Source organism: Panthera uncia, chromosome C2 (assembly GCF_023721935.1).
Source record: "Panthera uncia isolate 11264 chromosome C2, Puncia_PCG_1.0, whole genome shotgun sequence".
Classification (NCBI taxonomy): domain Eukaryota; kingdom Metazoa; phylum Chordata; class Mammalia; order Carnivora; family Felidae; genus Panthera; species Panthera uncia.
The window spans coordinates 62,925,071-62,942,518 of record NC_064810.1 but is presented as its reverse complement, the minus strand read 5'-3'; the positions used below and the strand labels follow the sequence as shown (position 1 = coordinate 62,942,518).

Sequence of the window (17,448 nt, the reverse complement as noted above, 5' to 3'; positions counted from 1 at the left end):
CTCCTCTCTTCTCCTCCTCTCTTCTCCTCCTCTCTTCTCCTCCTCTCCCCTCCTCCTCTCTTCTCCTCCTCTCCCCTCCTCTCCTCTCTTGTCTCTAGCTGGCTATTTTTCATTGTTTTATATAATTGATTGGCAACCTAGCTAACATACACTGTATACAGTGTACTCTTGGCTTCCGGAGTAGATTTCTGTGATTCATCACTTACATACAACACCCAGTGCTCGTCCCAACAAGTTCTCTCCTCAGTGCCCATCACCCAGTTTCCCCGCTCCTCACCCCCAACCATCATCAGTTTGTTCTCTGTATTTAAAAGTCTCTTAAGGTTTGCCTCCCTCTCTGTAACTATTTGTTTCCTTCCCTTTCCCCATGGTCTTCTGTTAAGTTTCTCAAATTCCACATATGAGTGAAAACATATGATATCTTTTTCTGACTGACTTATTTCACTTAGCATAATACCCTCCAGTTCCATCCATGTTGTTGCAAATGGCAAGATTTCATTCTTTTTCATCACCAAGTAGTATTCCAACACACACACACACACACACACACACACACACACCACATCTTCTTTATCCATTCATCAGTTGATGGACATTTGGACTCTTTCCATAATTTGGCTACTGTTGATAGGGCTGCTATAAACATTGGGGTATATGTGCCCCTATGAATCAGCATTCCTGTATCCTTTGGATAAGTTCCTAGTAGTGCTATTTCTGAGTCATAGGGTAATTCTATTTTTCATTTTTTGAGGAACCTCCACACTGTTTTCCAGAGTGGCTGTGCCAGTTTGCATTCCCACCGATAGTACAAGAGGGTTCCTCTTTCTCCACCTCCTTGTCAACATCTGTTATTCCCTGAGTTGTTAATTGTAGCCACTCTGACCAGTGTGAGGTGATATCTCAGTGTGGTTTTGATTTGTATTTTCCTGGTGAGGAGTGATGTTGAGCCTTTTCATGTGTCTGTCAGCCATCTGGATGTCTTCTTTGGAAAACTGTCTATTCGTGTTTTCTGCCCATTTCTTCACCAGATTATTTGTCTTTGGGGTGTTGAGTTTGGTAACTTCTTTACAGATTTTGGATACTAACCCTTTATCCCAATATGTCATTTGCAAATATCTTTTCCCATTCTGTCAGTTGCCTTTTAGTATTGATGATTGTTTTCTTTGCTGTGCAGAAGTTTTTATCTTGATGAGGTCCCAGTAGTTCATTTTTGCTTTTGTTTCCCTTGACTTTGGAGACCTGTCAAGTAAGAAACTGCTGCTGCCAAGGTCAAAGAGGTTGTTGCCTACTTTCTCCTCGAGGATTTTGATGGTTTCCTGTCTCACATTTAGGTCTTTGTTCCATTTTGAGTCTGTTTTTGTGTATGGTGTAAGAAAGTGGTCCAGGTTCATTCTTCTGCATGTTTCACCAGTTCTCCCAGCACCATTTGCTAAAGAGACTTTTTTCCATTCTATACTCCTCCCTGTTTTGTCGCAAATTAGTTGGCCAAATATTTATGGGTCTAATTCTGGTTTCTCTATTCTATCCCATTGGTCTATGTGTCTGTTTTTGTGTCAATACCATACCGTCTTGATGATTACAGCTTTGTAATACAGGCTAAAGTCCGGGATTGTGATGCCTCCCACTTTGGTTTTCTTTTTCAACATTACTTTGGCTATTCGGGGTCTTTTGTGCTTCCTTACAAATTTTAGGATTGTTTGTTCTACCTCTGGGAAGAATGCTGGTGCTATTTTGATTGGGATTGCATTGAATGTGTAGATTGCTTTAGGTACTATTGACATTTTAACAATATTTGTTCTTCCAATCCATGAGCATGAAATGTTTTTTCTATTTCTTTGTGTCTTCTTCAATTTCTTTCATAACTTTTGTATAATTTTCAGTGTACAGATGTTTTACTTCTTTGGTTACGTTTATTCCTAGGTATTTAATGGTTCTTGGTGCAATTGTAAATGGGATCAATTCCTTGATATCTTTCTATTTCATTATTGGTGTATAGAAATGCAAATGATTAGGGAAGGTGACATTTGGGCAGAGTCTTTTTTTCCTTAAGTTTATTTAATTTGGGGAGGGCAGAGAGAGAGGGAGAGAGAGAATCCCAAACAGGCTCTGCACTGTCAACATGGAACCCAATGCACAGGTCTCCACCCCATGCATCATGAGTTCATGACCTGGGCCAAAGTCAAGAGTTGGACTCCTAGCCGACTGAGCCACCCAGGCCCCCCCATTTAGGCAGAGTCTTGAAGGAGATAAAGGAAAACCATGGATATATCTGAGCAAAAAGTGGTCCAGAGAGAAGAGAAAGATATTACAAAAATGCTGAGGCCAGGGCATGCCTGGAGCATTCAGGGGACATATAAGAAGCCAGTGTGGTGGGTGCAGAGTGGGCAAGGGAGTGAAGAGAAGATGAAGTTAGAGAAGTGGGTTGTGTAGGGTCTTAGAGACCTTGTCAGGGTTTAGTTTTTCTAGTGAGAGGCAGAGATGTTGGAAAGTTCTAAGCAGAAAAGTGGCATATTCATTTTGGGGGCTTTAAAGGAATAATTTTGGCTGTGGTGGTGAGAATGACCTGCGGGGGGAGGATGAGAGTGGCAAAAGTAGAGGCACTGACACCCTCAGTAATCATAGTGAGGAAACTGTTGCAATGATAGGGGTAGGTTATGATGGTAACTTGGGCCAGAGTGAAAGTTGTGAGAGATGGTCAGGTTCCGGATGTCTGCTGAAGGTAGAGCTGGCAGTATTTCATGATGGATTACATGTGCCGTTAAGGCAAGGAAGAAGTCAAATATAAGTCCAAAGATTTTAGTCTGAGGAATTCAAAGAAGGGAGTTGCTATTAACTGGTTGAGGATAAACCTATAGGCAGAAAGTGTTTGGGGGACGGGGAGGTTGGAGAGGGGAGAAAAGATCAGAAGATACTGCCCTGAAAACCCCATATTGTGAATACATTTATCAGGCTTATTCTTTAAGTTATTTTCATAAGTACAAAGGGGAAATCTTTTGAAAAATGGGAGGGAGGGGGCAGGAATGGGTAATTTGGTGGCATGGTTCTAGAACCCACGAATACATTTGTCAGCTTAGCAGAAGGTCTTGGACCATGAATAAATAGCATACAGACCCTGTGCCATGAGATGCTGAGGCTGCTCATGACCCTGGATTACCACCGCATTCTCTTTCGGTTTTATTTATTTGTTTTTTAACTGAAAAACGAAGGTTCTTAATGTGTATGATGTGTTTCTCTAACATCTTCATGCCAGGATGCCCTGCAGAGAAGTGTGAATAAGAGCTAAAATGAACCATTTCACAATTTTCCTCTCATTCATAAGCTACCATTTTAGGACTTGATGAGTTAGGGCTATTGTCTAGTTAACCAAATCAAGGCAGACAACCAAAGCGAGTAATTGAATTTTGAAAATCTACTTTGGCATCTCTATTATCAAGTTGGACCATCTGTCTTGATGAGATTAAAATGATTACTACATCTCTCTTTTCGATGTTGAGTATACACAACTAGTGTTGCTCTTCATGTATACCCGTGCTTAAAAATACATTAGTAGGCATAAAGAAATGGAGCTTCTTTACATTTTGAGAAATACATTTTATCATGTGGTGTAATTGACTTTTGATGTCCTATGGGATGTGGTGGAATATTTTGGGACCAGAAGTCAGAGGATGCATCCCAGATACTACTGTGGCACTACCATCCTGTTGTGCTAAGTATGTAGAATGCTACATTACAAGCTCATCTGATAGAATATATGAGATAGGCTAATCATGGGACAGATAAAACTTCTGGCGTCTAGCCACAGTGTGCTCTGGGCCTATGAGTGTGCTACATACTTGAGGTTGCTGCTATGTTTATGAGGTTCTACTGTATTCTATCTTTTGGGCTGAGGACTTTCCTTTGAAACTACTTGTTGAGTTGAACAGGCTTATGTAGCCAGATATGAAATCATTGTGAATTCTGCAGTTGCTATTAAACTCAACATTGCTCCGACGCTCGCATTCCAAGCACACAAGCAGTTAGGCAAGAATTGATTTTTGCTATGGATGGGGTGGGGGTCTGAGCAAGCACCTTGGTCAACAACCAGCTCTGGAGGGGATGTGAAACCCATTATTGATCCAGGGCTGAGAAATCAGTGACTGTTGTATTATATAATTATTGATGGAGCCAGAAAATGCCACGGGCAAAGCACAACTTACTATTTGTTATGCTGGATTGTCTCTCTCGTCTGTGTCAGGCCGTTGTGTTCTGCTCTCATGTTCCCATACCATGTTTATTTATACTACGTGCAGTTAGCTTTCATATTTCTCTTGTGATTCCATCTTGGAAAATGAATACTGGTTTTGTTCAGGGGCTGTAAAGGAAATAAATTTTTCTAGACACTTCAATGGGCCTGAGCTAAATACTAAAGTCTGGACCAAGGGAAGATAGGGCACCAAGAAAGATAATCAGATCAGTGTGGAGAGGAAGAGCCTCTCCTATGTGGACCACTTATACCCATTCCTTCTTCTCACCACATTCCCCAAGTGAGAAGGACACAGGTGGTTGGTGTGACCTAGTGGTGGTGAATATTGATTGAGTACCTACTATCTGTAAGGTCATGCAGTAGGCCTCTAAGGAGGGGAAAGAGAGGTTTGATAATGAAAGATAACACAGTTGTAGTCCAGATTCTGGATGAATTGCTCCTGTGTAGTAGTCCATAATCCTTTGTTCAGTTTTACCCACTGCTAGCTCGCCATCTTTCTTCTTTCCCTTCTTCTCTTGGGTGCTGTTCTTTTCTTTGTACTTATCAGCAAACTTAGAGCTCCTAGATAAAACACTGGCTTCTTCTATGATGAATGTGCGTCTTTGATTCCACAGCTATACATCAAATTCATGAACGCAGAACAAATGTGTGCTACAGACAGGGGGCCTATGAAGCAATCTTGACCGCTGTCTGGCTGTTTCAATTGATATATCTCTGGGCTACAGGGATATGGGGAGTCTATGGGCAGTAAAAGGCTAGCGGCACTTGTAAATGTTACAGTTCATGGTCACCAATTGGCTTCTGTTCATAAGTAGTTAGGGAAAATATCAAATTGCATTTAAGGTCTTAATCCAATGGTTTACGTAACTGAAAGCTGCCAGTGAAATTAGGGTATCTTAGTATTCTTGTAAAGAATTAAAGAAGAGACACCTTTGAGATGAAAGTTAATTATTGAATGATCAAACAGCCTATGCTAAAAGAAAGGGAGTCAAAATTAGATTTAGGGGAAATATTTTCTGTTATTTAGATAATGGTGCTGGACTCATAATAAAAATGTACTTTATGGGTATGAGCATTAAAAACCTTCACTCATAGATGCACAATGTAGAGATTCAAATTATTTATTCTGTAATAGCTTACTTGAAATTTCTTGGAAATAAAAGTAAGTGTGGATTCCTCAGTGCCAAGTTCAATGTTTTAATGTTCAGCTGTTAAAACGAGTTCTTTGGGATGAAAACAAGTTACAGCTGCTGCCCATGTTGCTTATGTATGGATAGTACAACACTACTGTGCAATTCCTGAAAAAAACCATCTTTAAAATGTGTACTCTGAATACATCTATGAATGCTTCCTGGTTTTTATGGGAACTCTTTCATTTCAGAAACCATAGAGCTATCTTCAATTTTTACTATGTGCATTTAAATACTTGCATGAATGTTGTCTTAGAAACAACCATGAATTGATCTTTAGTTCCTTGATTTGTTTTTGTTTTGCTGTCCTGAATTTCCTGTAATAAGAATTCTGCTTTTAAAAATTCCAAGATTAATTTTGTTCCTAAATAGTAATCTAATTTTTTATTCTGATATCAGAAGTGAATATGCAATAATATGGTAACAAATGACTAAAGCCTGTGTCAAAAAGAAGCAAAATATGGTTTTTTTCTTTCTCCTTATAGATTGTCTGAAAGAAGTTTAGGCAGAGATAAAGGAAGAAGCAAATCAAATTGAATAATAACAAATTCAAGAAATTTTCTAGGAAAAACTTTTCTTAATACAGCAAACACAAATGTTTAGAACCAAAGATTCAGGCAAAATATTCCATTGTATGTGCTCACCTTCAAAACTCAAACTCCTACCCACAGGCATGAGTTGTTCCATTTCTAAACCATTTCTCCCTTCTGATTATAATCTCAATCACCAAAATATTAAATATGTGAAAGCTGAATTAAATTAAACATTGTTTGATTACTTTTTCCCTTTTTTGAGCATTTCATAACCGTGTGTGCATGCGTGCATGTGTGTGTGTGTGTGTGTGTTTTAAGTTGGGTATGATGCAGTGTCTATCTACGCCCAAAGATGAATTTATTGGAAATGTTTAAAACATCCATAGTTGACTAATTATTAAAACTAACTTAACACTATAATAAGAAAGACATTTTGCCCTATTTCTAAGCTTTGTCAAATGCAAAGGGAAAAAATAATCAACATCTTGCAAAAGCAATTGGTCAAAGTTATTAATGAGGCAATTCTCTCTGCATAAGGCATCATAGAAAAACTAATGAGAGAAAATGTGACAATAAATTGCAGTCTACTTTAAATTATGTGACATTGTTATTAATAAAAGAGTCAACTTCAGTGGAAGAGATCGACTTTCTGTGCATTACAAGTACAAATTTCATACTTTGTGCATTACAAGTACAAATTTCATACTTTATGCATTGTATACCACCATGTTCTTTTATCTTGAGCCAGAGCTGAAGTCTGTTTTTGTGGACCCTGAGGCCTTTATAATTTCAGGGTCTTTTCCTAAAAAAAAAAAAAAAAAAACCAAAAACTTTCTTTTGAAACACTTATAAAAACTGAACATATTGGCAGGGATTTCCCCAGGATCTTGGAACAGTGCTGTGCTAGTGAAGGACCCTGAAATTTAAGCCTTATTGGCTTCATGATAAATCTGATTCTGTCACCATTCTTTTATTTGAATAATCAGAAATTTTAAATATCTGATATTAATATTCAGGTATTAGCCAGTTAATTAATTGTGTGTTCACTGTATTAGTGTTACTTTAAATGAAATAGCAAATAGACACATCTATGTCAGTGGCTTAACACAATAAAAGTTGATTCAGGATATATTTGAGAATGTAGTACCTGGATGGACAGCCATTCCCTAAATGACAGCTCTACCATGAAAGGCTAAATACAAATATCATGAGCACTCATAATTCCCCCCCCCCTTTAGAACCTATTATGTATCAAACACTGCAGATATAGGTACTATATCTGACATGGATTCTATACTCAAGTACCCAACAGTCTAATAAGTGAGATACTATGTTTACAAATGGCTCTAATGCAGAGTGAAAGAATTAATATGTTCAGAAGAAAATTAATATATTTGAAGGATCATGATTGAAAAATTCAGTTTTATTAATATTTAAGGGAATAGATTCATGCTTTCCACATGTTTGGAAGTTTCTTAATTCATTTAAGAGTTTATACTACAGGGATTTACAATTTATGATCCAAACTTAGAACTTGTCTTCTAATATGAGCAGGTGGAGTTGACAGCCAACAATAGGTGATCTTTTCCTATTATTATTATTATTTTTTTATTTACTGTTGCTGTATCTACTTTAAAGACCTAGGAAAGAGACTTAGTCTGGTGGGAAGGAAAGGAGAATCACCCCACAGCTCTTCCACAATTTCCAGCATCTCCTTTGCGTCCTTCCTGTGGGATGTTAGAAGCATTTATGATGAGCTGTAGCAAATTATGCCAAGTTATAAAGAAACATCCTAGAATGAAGGATTGAAATACGCTTTGTAGAGGAAACATGCAAATTTTTTAAGCAAAGATTTTTCATATCCCATTTCAGTTTAGCCAGAGAAAACAGACCCTTTGACAAATAACAGCGCGCTTATATAAAATCACAATCTGTTAAAGGTCCAAACTCAGCAGTTCTTCCTTTCCCTTGAATCTCAATTCTCTTTCTAGTCAGATGCATTCAGCAGCTTGGGCCTATAGTCCCACAGCAGTCTGGGTTTGGGGTGGCTGCCTGCCTTGACCAAGTGTGCAGAAGTCCCTTCACCAAGGCATAGTTATCCACATCTCCTGGGTTACTGAGCTCACAAGCCTAGTTCTAGTGAACTAGAACAGAACACCTAGTTTTGACAGATCAATCTAGACCTTGATTAGATACCAGAGAGAAACTTCCTGGGAAAGTGAGCAGCTTGGCCAGGAGGAGATGAAGTAAAGGCAGGGAGGTGTCTGCTTGCTAAGTCTTGTACTCCCTAAGTCCTTAATGTACATGCAAGATTTAAACCTTAGCATGGACACGATTCATGTAGGTGCTGCCATCTCAGCTTGAAACCTGATGGATGGGGAGGCCCTGCCAGTATCTCATCCATGTAGGTGTCATCTCTGCACTTACGAGCACTTCCTTAGTTATGGCCAGGTTCCACCTAAGGGCTGAGACGTTGATATTTGCCCCATGGCTTGTTTTTAGTATGGGGGAGATGATGAATAACATGAGCTGAGTAGATTATATAGACTCAACTGAATGAACTGAGATGCATGGAAGACCTCTGAACTAAGTAGAAAGCTGAGCCAGACATCCAGACCTAGCTCCTGGGCAAAAGCAAGCAGCGGGCAAAGAGTACTGGGGTTAGGGCCTTGGGATATTGCCTTCTGGATCTTACTGAGTATGAATGATTGCTGAATGGTGAGGCCGAGGTGCTCCGTACCTTTGTCCCCAGTTAGCATTACAGCTCAGGAACTAGAGTAAACCTTTTTGGACAGAAGAAATCATCAGTGGAAGACAGTGTGGATTTGAGGAAAGAATATAGACTGGATTCAGACTCAACCACCTATTATATCGTTTAATAGTTGTGTGACAGTTGACCAGTCCCTTAACTCATTCAGCCTTTAGTTTCCTTTTCCGTCAAGTGGAATTAATGATTCTGAATTTGACAAAGATATTTTGAGGATTAAATGAGATAATATATTTGCACCAGGTTACTAGTGATGACTCAAAAGATAACAACAGATATTCTTTAATATAGCTGCATACAGTTCTAAGTGAGCTGAATACTAATTTAAAGGGAGACATTTTTGACCCCATTTGTTTTTTATGTTGGCTTTGAGAGCACCAGAAATGGGGGTATGTTTTAAGATGGTATGCAGCTTCTATTGAGTTTCTTAAAAAAAAATTGTACAAGTAACAATTTAGTGGAGATTTCACTCTTGAATATCTATGCCAACTGCTTGAGTTTTGCAGGGGAAGTATTCCCAGGGTCTTAGTATCTTGGCGCGTAGAAAGATCATTGAGGAAGCAAACTCTGAAATGGCTGTGTGCATGAATAGCTAGCAGAGTCCTTGGATGACAGAGAAGTATAGCATACAGATAAGGTTGCCCTAGAGGTCTCTCTCGCTCTGAGAGGTCTTCACATTAATAGTGAGGTTTGGTGAGGAGGAATATTGGATAATAAGGAGCATATATGAGTTTCCTTCCCTTGCATCACTTGAGTTTTAAGGCATTTATGTAATTTCAGTCTGAGGCAATCCTGTACCTACTAATTTGGGTATAGATTTTTAGCTTCAACATCAATTGTGCTTCTCAAAAAGATGAAAGATACATGAGCTCCACGGCTCCTGTCTTCAATTCTCTTTTTCAGTTTTACAGACTTTCAACAGCTTTTCGTCTTTTCCTCATCTAGTATCAATCTCTTGGCTCGCCCTCCTTTCTGAGACAGAGAAGGGATTTTGCTTGACCCTGAAACTGGGGAACTGGACCATTTTGAATAAACTGAAGCCATCTTCACCAGCCCTATCAATGATCAGCAAAACCTCCAGATGGTGCCCCTACTAATTGCCATCGCTTATTATTGAAGTTATAGTGAAGGACCAGAACATCAATGACCAGAATGACTGAAAAAGGACAGTGAAGTATCATCCCTCAAGAACTGTTACTTGGCATGGCATTGGGCACAGGATTAGTGAAAATCTATGAGTGTCCTATGAAATTGTTAGAATCCATTAAAAGCTAGACTTTGGTTAAGCAGTGATGCCAAGGTGTTCTCTTTTGTCAGAAACTCGTCAGTGGCTTAGAGCAAGGGTCAGCCAACTTTTTATGTAAAGGGCTAGAGAGTAAGTCTTTTAGGCTTTGTGGGCCATACAGATTCTGTTGCAATTATCCAGCTCTGCTTTTGAAGCATGAAAGCTGCCACAGACAATATGTAAATGATTGAGTGTGGCTGTGTTCCAATTAAACTATTTACAAAAGCCAGTGGGGGAATACATTTTGCTTATCATCCTTAGTTTGCTGATCCCTGGCTTAAAGTCAGAGGTGGAGCAGGAAACTGATCCAGTCAACCTTCTCATTTAGAGATAAGGGAACTGAAGTCCAGAGAGAAGGTGACTCAAATAGCTAGATAGGGAGTTAGAACCCAATTTTTGATTCCCCTTACAATAGGCTCTCCTTTATACCATGCTGTGTCTTGCTTTTTAATTAATCTTACCCTGGGCCCATCTTCTCAGCCTTTAATCAAGACACATAGTCATTTCTGATCCTGATACTGGCATAAGACATTCTGAATCTAATTATTTTTAAAAACAGAAACACCTTAATTTTGAAATACACTATTCTTGTTGAAACTGCATGGGAAAACCACTCTAAATTTGAGTAGCATAATTTTTACTTTAAAACATGAAGTCTTGGGCACCTGGGTGGCTCCATCAATTGAGTGTTGACTTTGGCTCAGGTCATGATCTCATGGTTTGTGAGTCTGAGCCCTGCGTTGGGCTCTGTGTTGACAGATCAGAGCCTGGAGCCTATTTCAGATTCTGTGTCTCCCTCTCTCTCTCTGTCCCTCCCCTGCTCACACTCTGTGTCTCTCTCTCAAAAATAAATAAACATTAAAAAAAAACAACACATGAAATCTTGTAGGAAAGTTTTTGCAAGGATTGCCTGAAAGCCCCTTTCCTTTAATGCTTTCCATTCATTACCAAACATCCTAAGTCTGATGTTTATTTTAAGTTTACAACTGAGACCTACATAATTTTTAGAATGAAGTCAAGAATAAGGCTTTTAGTATGAGGGCTTTGTCCTCTTTTCATTTTACAACTTTGGCCTAATTATAGTTGACTCATTTGGAGGAATAATATGTTTGATGAAACAAAGGACCTGGACAGAAGCAGTGTGATTACCTCAGAGAAATTCTATAATGTGTATATGTTTAGTTCCTATAGCATTTTCACTCCACTTACCAATAAATAAAAGATTTGGGATAACTTTCAAATATGTTTCATTGATGTAAGAGGCATCCATTTAGATTTGTACTTTATAGTTCTCTCAGTGGTGTGGGTCTTCCTATTAATCACAAAAGCACAATGAAATGCTTCTTAGGCTCTGGGTGTACAACACAATGTAGAGTGCATTTTTGGCCATTATCCAGTTTATTTGGTCAATGTAGACAGTCTAGGTAATTGAGGACCTAAATTGGATTTTCTGGCCATAATTATCCCTGTTTGTTCTCATACATCCATCAAATTTATCAGATAATTGCCATATAGCTTAATTTTGTGTTATCCTGACTCAGGTTGGTTAAAAAGGAAGGAGGATTGGCCTGAGATTGAGGAGCCTTGGGTCTAGTGTTTGTGAGACCTTTGGGCAAAGTGCTTATCATCTCTGGAGTTTTCTTTCTGGATCTGGTCCCGTAAAGGGTCATATCTGAGGCTGCCTTCAATGTGATTGTGTTCTAGGGCTGGATTAGGGTTACACTGCTGCAACTATTTGGTTTAGTTATATGTATAAAAAATATATATGGTATACATATATATAAAAATACATATGGTATACACATATGGTTTATATATGTGTATATGTGTGTATATATATACACACACACTCATCATATTTAATTGAATGGTATACTTATATATGTATATATAAATACACTTTAAATACACTTAATATATATAATATATAATATATGATAAATACATATATACACACACACACACACACACGCGCGCACGCCATATTTGATTGAATGTTATACTTAAAAATAGTTAAAATGGTAAGTTTTGTGTTGTCCTTTCCCCCATATTTGTTATTAAGTTGATTTAGGGAATCACAGAATCTATCTATCACTTCTAGAATGAGTAATCTGATTTTGTGATCTTAGTAACTAAAAGAACTAAATGCGTCCTTGTTTTGGTCATCAAGATAACTAGATGAGATTGCCCATTGGATAGCTGATTTATTGCTTATCACAAGACTATACTGTTTTGACAGAGGGCTAAGCAGAGCCAGCCCTGATGGCCTGGACTCCTTCCAGGTTATCCAGGATGTGTAGGAGAAGGAAGAAGAGACCATACCATTAAGATTCTTCGGTATGGCAACTCATAATCTTGTCCACAGCAAACCAGTGTGGCTTTCCCTTCAGGCCCAAAGTTATGAGCTGACCTCTTTCATTTGAATCCTGGATAGGAGGATGAAGACAAGTGATCTAGCTAAAATGAGTTCCAGGTAAACACCAGTATTCTAAAGGTATAAAGTAGCCAAATGCTTCATACCAGGTAGTACCATGAATCATAAAGGTTAATACATGAATTACAGTATAAATTCATTAACTTACCAGAATCTTATAAGTGACCTAAACTTAGAATCTTGAGAATATACTTAGAGTGGAATTTAAAGGAAGTGGCATTAGTTTCTCCCTCCTTTATCAGTGCTTGTCCTTCCCAGTTTTCATTTCCCTTGGCTCCTGACCTCACCAACCCTGACTACCTTGATATTGCTTGCCTATTTCTCTACACCCTTTACTCCCAAATCGGACTAGCTTGTTCCTGATTGTCTCATCTCTGCTCTTTACCAGCTGTCAGCTTCTGAATGAACCCTTTTCATCCTGCACTTTCCACCTTCTGCAATTTTCTGCTCCAGCACTGTGAAATTCAGAATACAGTTATCTATGATTTGGAAATCATTCATTCTTGGAGAGGGTGGGACTCCTTTTTATGCCCCAGTGGTTATTCATTTGGCCAAGGGCAATTAGAAGAGAAAGATGGGAGGGAATGTGCAAGTGTCAGGAGGCCTCTACGCTAGTTTTCAGCAGCTCTGAAGAATTAAAACACCCAAGAGAAGTGAGAACATTATTCTGCCTTGTAGCTTTCCACCTCAACTCCACTGGAGACTTATAAAAACAATGACACCCTATTTTATTATCAAGTCACACCAGACCCTCAATATTCCTGGATAGTTAATCTGTTATTGCAAAATCTTGACATTGTAATTTTTATTCTGTTCTTTGATATAAAACTGGATATACATGTAAAAACAAAGATATGGTGGTTTTGGCTTAGCTACATAGAAACATTAAAGCTCCTGCCTTATATGCTTGCTATTTAAAATATTTGCTACCAGTGTGCCTGGGTGGCTCAGTTGGTTAAACGACCAACTCTGGATTTCAGCTCAGGTCGTGATCTCACAGTTTGTGAGCTCGAGCCCTGTATCTGTCTCTGTGCTGACAGTGCAGAGCCTGCTTAGGATTCGCTCTTCCTCCCTCTCTGCTCCTCCCTTGCTCCTGCTTGCTTGCTCATGCTCTCTTTCTCTCTCTGTCTCTCAAAATAGATAAATAAACTTCAGAAAAATATTTTGCTACCATTGTAATCACAATTAAACCACTGACTCCAAATCTTTGCTTTTCTAAATATTAATGTCAATAAAATGTTTAAATATTGTAGTGGAGAAAATAACTGTATTATTTTAATCAAATATGATCAAGGACGAGAACATTATAGTTTAATTTTCCAGTGAACCTTAGGTTTGATTGATTACTATGTGAAAATAGTCTGGGATAAATGTGCCTCTGAATAGAATTTAGGGACATGCTTTCCTCTGTGATGCTCCTCATTCAAGCATGGTTTACTGGGCTCCATCCCTTGTGCTTTAGATTAAATAAGCGTGAGGTGGAGTCCAAGAATTTTCACTTCTAACAAGTTCCAGGTGATGCTGATGGTACCAGTTAGAGGACTACACTCAGAGAACCACTATTCTACAGCAGCTGTATGGGCATTTTTTTCAGTGTGTTGTTTTAATACAATAATATATTTGCAGATCTATTTAGAGATCTTTATAGTAATTTATTTTTATGATCCTATTCCTTTCCTAATATTGATCCCTGTGAAGCTAACATGGACTCTCAGGTGGCTAAGATTTCCTTAAATTTGGGGAATAAAGGACCCAGCCTCTAGATGGTAAAGTCTAACTATTTTTCTCTAAATTTGACCAATCATGATTAAATTTATAGGTTGAGTCTGGTGTTGAGTAAAGTTTTCAAAAGCAACTTGCACACAGATTATCTGACTATCTTCTGCAGCCCAGATTGCTCTATTTTCTGCCTCTTGAATTTGATTTGTGCCTGTTTTCATCACTCCTGTTGCCTGGGTACCTGTTAAGCAGGAATTCTGTGTGCTTAGTCACTCAAATGGAGAATAAAGGCACTATGGAACACAAATAAGCTGATTAGAAGTAAGTTCTGTGGACTGAATTAGATTGGAAACATGTACAGGGCCTAAAATTACTTAAGAGAAATAGGACACTAACCTGAACTATATTTCCTAGAAACAGCAAAAAGCATAAGTGATTACAAAAATACACTGTGTGGTCATTTCTTGCCCGGACAGGCTTTAACAAATCATTTACGTTAAGAAACAGTATTTATTGTCATGTTGTTCTGGCAACATATCAGTTTTCATTAAGCTAGCTCTGGTGCAATATAGTAACAACAGATGCTTTAGCAAACTTGAGATCACGGGCATTCTGGATCCTCTGGGATATGTGATGGTTTGAAAAGGCTGCTTGCACATTAGGGAGGCCTGAGGTGAGGGCTCAGACTTGTGGGGGTGACCCAGAGATGCCTCCTGTACTCATAACATCTGTGCATTTCATTACACAGCCACCTGTCACCCTGGCAAACTTCTGAAAAGTCCACACTATTTGGATTACTTTCTGGTAAAAATCAACCGTGATACTGAGGCTAAGACTTCCCCAATTTAATTCTGTAAATTATTTTTCCTTATCTGATGTTATTCTGTTCTTGACAAACCTATTAGGACTAGGATAATGAACCATGAGTGTTATTGACAATAATTTTGCCCTTAGGAAAAGGGGATAGTATGTTAGAAACAGCCTTATTTAAAATAGAAATCAAATTGATGAAGTTAATCAAATGAGAAATTCAGAAGTTTATGCTACTCACACTCCTATTTATTCATAGACTAGAATGGAAAGATGAGAGCTTTCCTATTTTCTCAATTCACAACTTGTTATCCCTCAACTTAAAATACATTAATCCAAAGAAAAAACTTTCTATGCCGACTGAAAATAGTATTGCGATTTAAAACTGTATCATCACTTCAGTTGTGTCTTATGAATCTATTTGCTTAAGTGACTTCCATCAGTTGACTGATGTAATTTCTTTAAAATCTCATCAGCAGACACATGTTTCTTGAATGGTTCATATCATAGCCTTAAAATGTATTATACTTTTCAGTTTGGGAGGAGAAATTGCTTTGCATTTATATCAAAACCAAGTCCTGGGTTGCAGTAAAAGATTGACCTAGTTATTGAAAATGATGGCAAGACAATGAGCTAATGACACACACCATTACTGTCTCCCAATACCTCTCAGCAGAGTTGGAGAGTCCAAATTCCAAGCCACATTCTTCTATCTTCAAATCGTGGTTGTTTTACACTTTGTCACGTGGATGCTTTATTGCTGTCTTCAGGGAGCTTACACAACAAATGGGACAGAGAAAAAAACCTACACCCATCAAAAATCAAAAGAATGTTGCTAGAGAGCCACTGCAATATAAATTATGTATATGTGTGTACACAAGTGTTTACTGTGTGGATTTATGACCCCCCATGAGGCTTCTTTTTGTTTTTTTTTTTTCCTTTTATTTTTAATAGAAGTTTGTTGTTGTTGTTGTTGTTGTTGTTGTTGTTGTTTAAAGTAGGCTTCATGCCCAGTGAGGAGCCCAGTGTGTGGCTTGAACTCATGACCCGAGATCAAGAGCTAAGATTGAGTCAGACGCTTTACCAACTGAGTCACCCAGGCACCCGTCTTTATTTTTGTTCTTGATAAAAGTTTATGTTCCTTTCATCTTAAAGCTTATTAGGTACATCTTGCTTATTTCCTGAAAATTCAGCATTCTTGGGCCCATTTTTCTGGATCCTTGTCCTTCCTGCAGGCCTCAGGCCCTACCTGATTGACCCTAGTCCTTCACCTTACAGATAAGCAAACACTATAGCTATACTCCAAATACACAATAGTTAACCAAAGTATTTAGTAAGTTATTAGTATGTACTAAGTCACTTTGCACAAAATTGATGATGGGAATTAATATTTATTGTTTACACATGCAGAAAGATATACATATTTATTTCCCTTTAATCCTATCACTGTTTTATAAATATTGTACTTAATCCATCAATAATACAACATGCTTTCATTAATACCAAGAAATAATTAGAAAACATTTATGATAATGATAATATTACTTTGTACAAATATACAAACCCATTAAACCCTTAGGGAAAATCACAGCTGGTAAGAACCTCAGATGCCCTGTCTGCTATAAAATAGATAGTAGGCTGATGATTTGACATTTAATGGAAAATTAAGCTAACTAAACAATACTTTAAAAACAAACATCTTGACCTTATATCTTATAACAGGTTGTCTTTACCTTTGAGTCCTACCTTATAAATTGTCTATGTTGTACTGATTCTCCTAATGCATTCTAGTTTCAAATCCTTTTAAAAGTTGTGTTCTGACATTTAGATGTTGACAATGGCTTTCAGTGACAGGTCAAGGTTTTTCACTGAGACTTTGCCACTTGCCTTTATTGTTGGTTTGTGGATGCTGCCATACTAAACTACTTGTTCTGATATGTATTATGACTCTGATTCATGTCGCACTATTCTTACAACATGTTTCCAAGTAACCATTGTGACCACACAACTACATATATGAAGTTAATGTACTTAATCTAAAGGTATTCACCTCAATCCACTCAAAGATTTATACTGTATATGGCTATTTATGTAATGTGGCATTTCTTACATAATTGCAAGGAGTAGAGTGTTTAGAACTCCCAGATTTTATATTGTGACTATGGTCTTCACTTCATGCTGTACCACTGACAGTGACAACTTGGGAAAATTACCTGCCTGATTGCCAGTTTTAGCATCTGGAAAAATATTACCCCATAGAGAAATTTTAAAATGGATAACTTAATATGGAAGCATTTAGTATCCTGATGGTAACAGACCAGTTTCTCTGTAGACCTATATTTTTCACTCCTTTCACAGGAGTGAAAGATGGAAAGATGGGTTCTTTCCATCTACCCATCCTTCTTTTTATCAACCTGAAATCTTTCATTCTTTTTGGTTATATATTGTTTAAAGCACCATGGCTCTG

The 17,448-nt window shown here is 38.0% G+C and overlaps 1 long non-coding RNA gene across 2 annotated transcripts in view; it reads right to left on the bottom strand.

Moving 5' to 3' along the window:
• LOC125920980 (uncharacterized) overlaps positions 1 to 16,888 on the bottom strand; it is a 25,521-nt gene extending 8,633 nt beyond the window's left edge. The window contains exons 1-3 of one of the 2 annotated variants that reach the window (XR_007457273.1): positions 16,728 to 16,888; positions 12,341 to 12,444; positions 7,428 to 7,693 (exon numbers count right to left, since the gene is read on the bottom strand). This is a non-coding gene — a long non-coding RNA (uncharacterized LOC125920980). Of the gene's footprint in view, positions 1 to 7,427; positions 7,694 to 12,340; positions 12,445 to 16,727 lie in introns of those variants that run through there. The other variant, XR_007457272.1, reaches the window with a different exon arrangement.
• Positions 16,889 to 17,448: the final 560 nt, after the last annotated feature.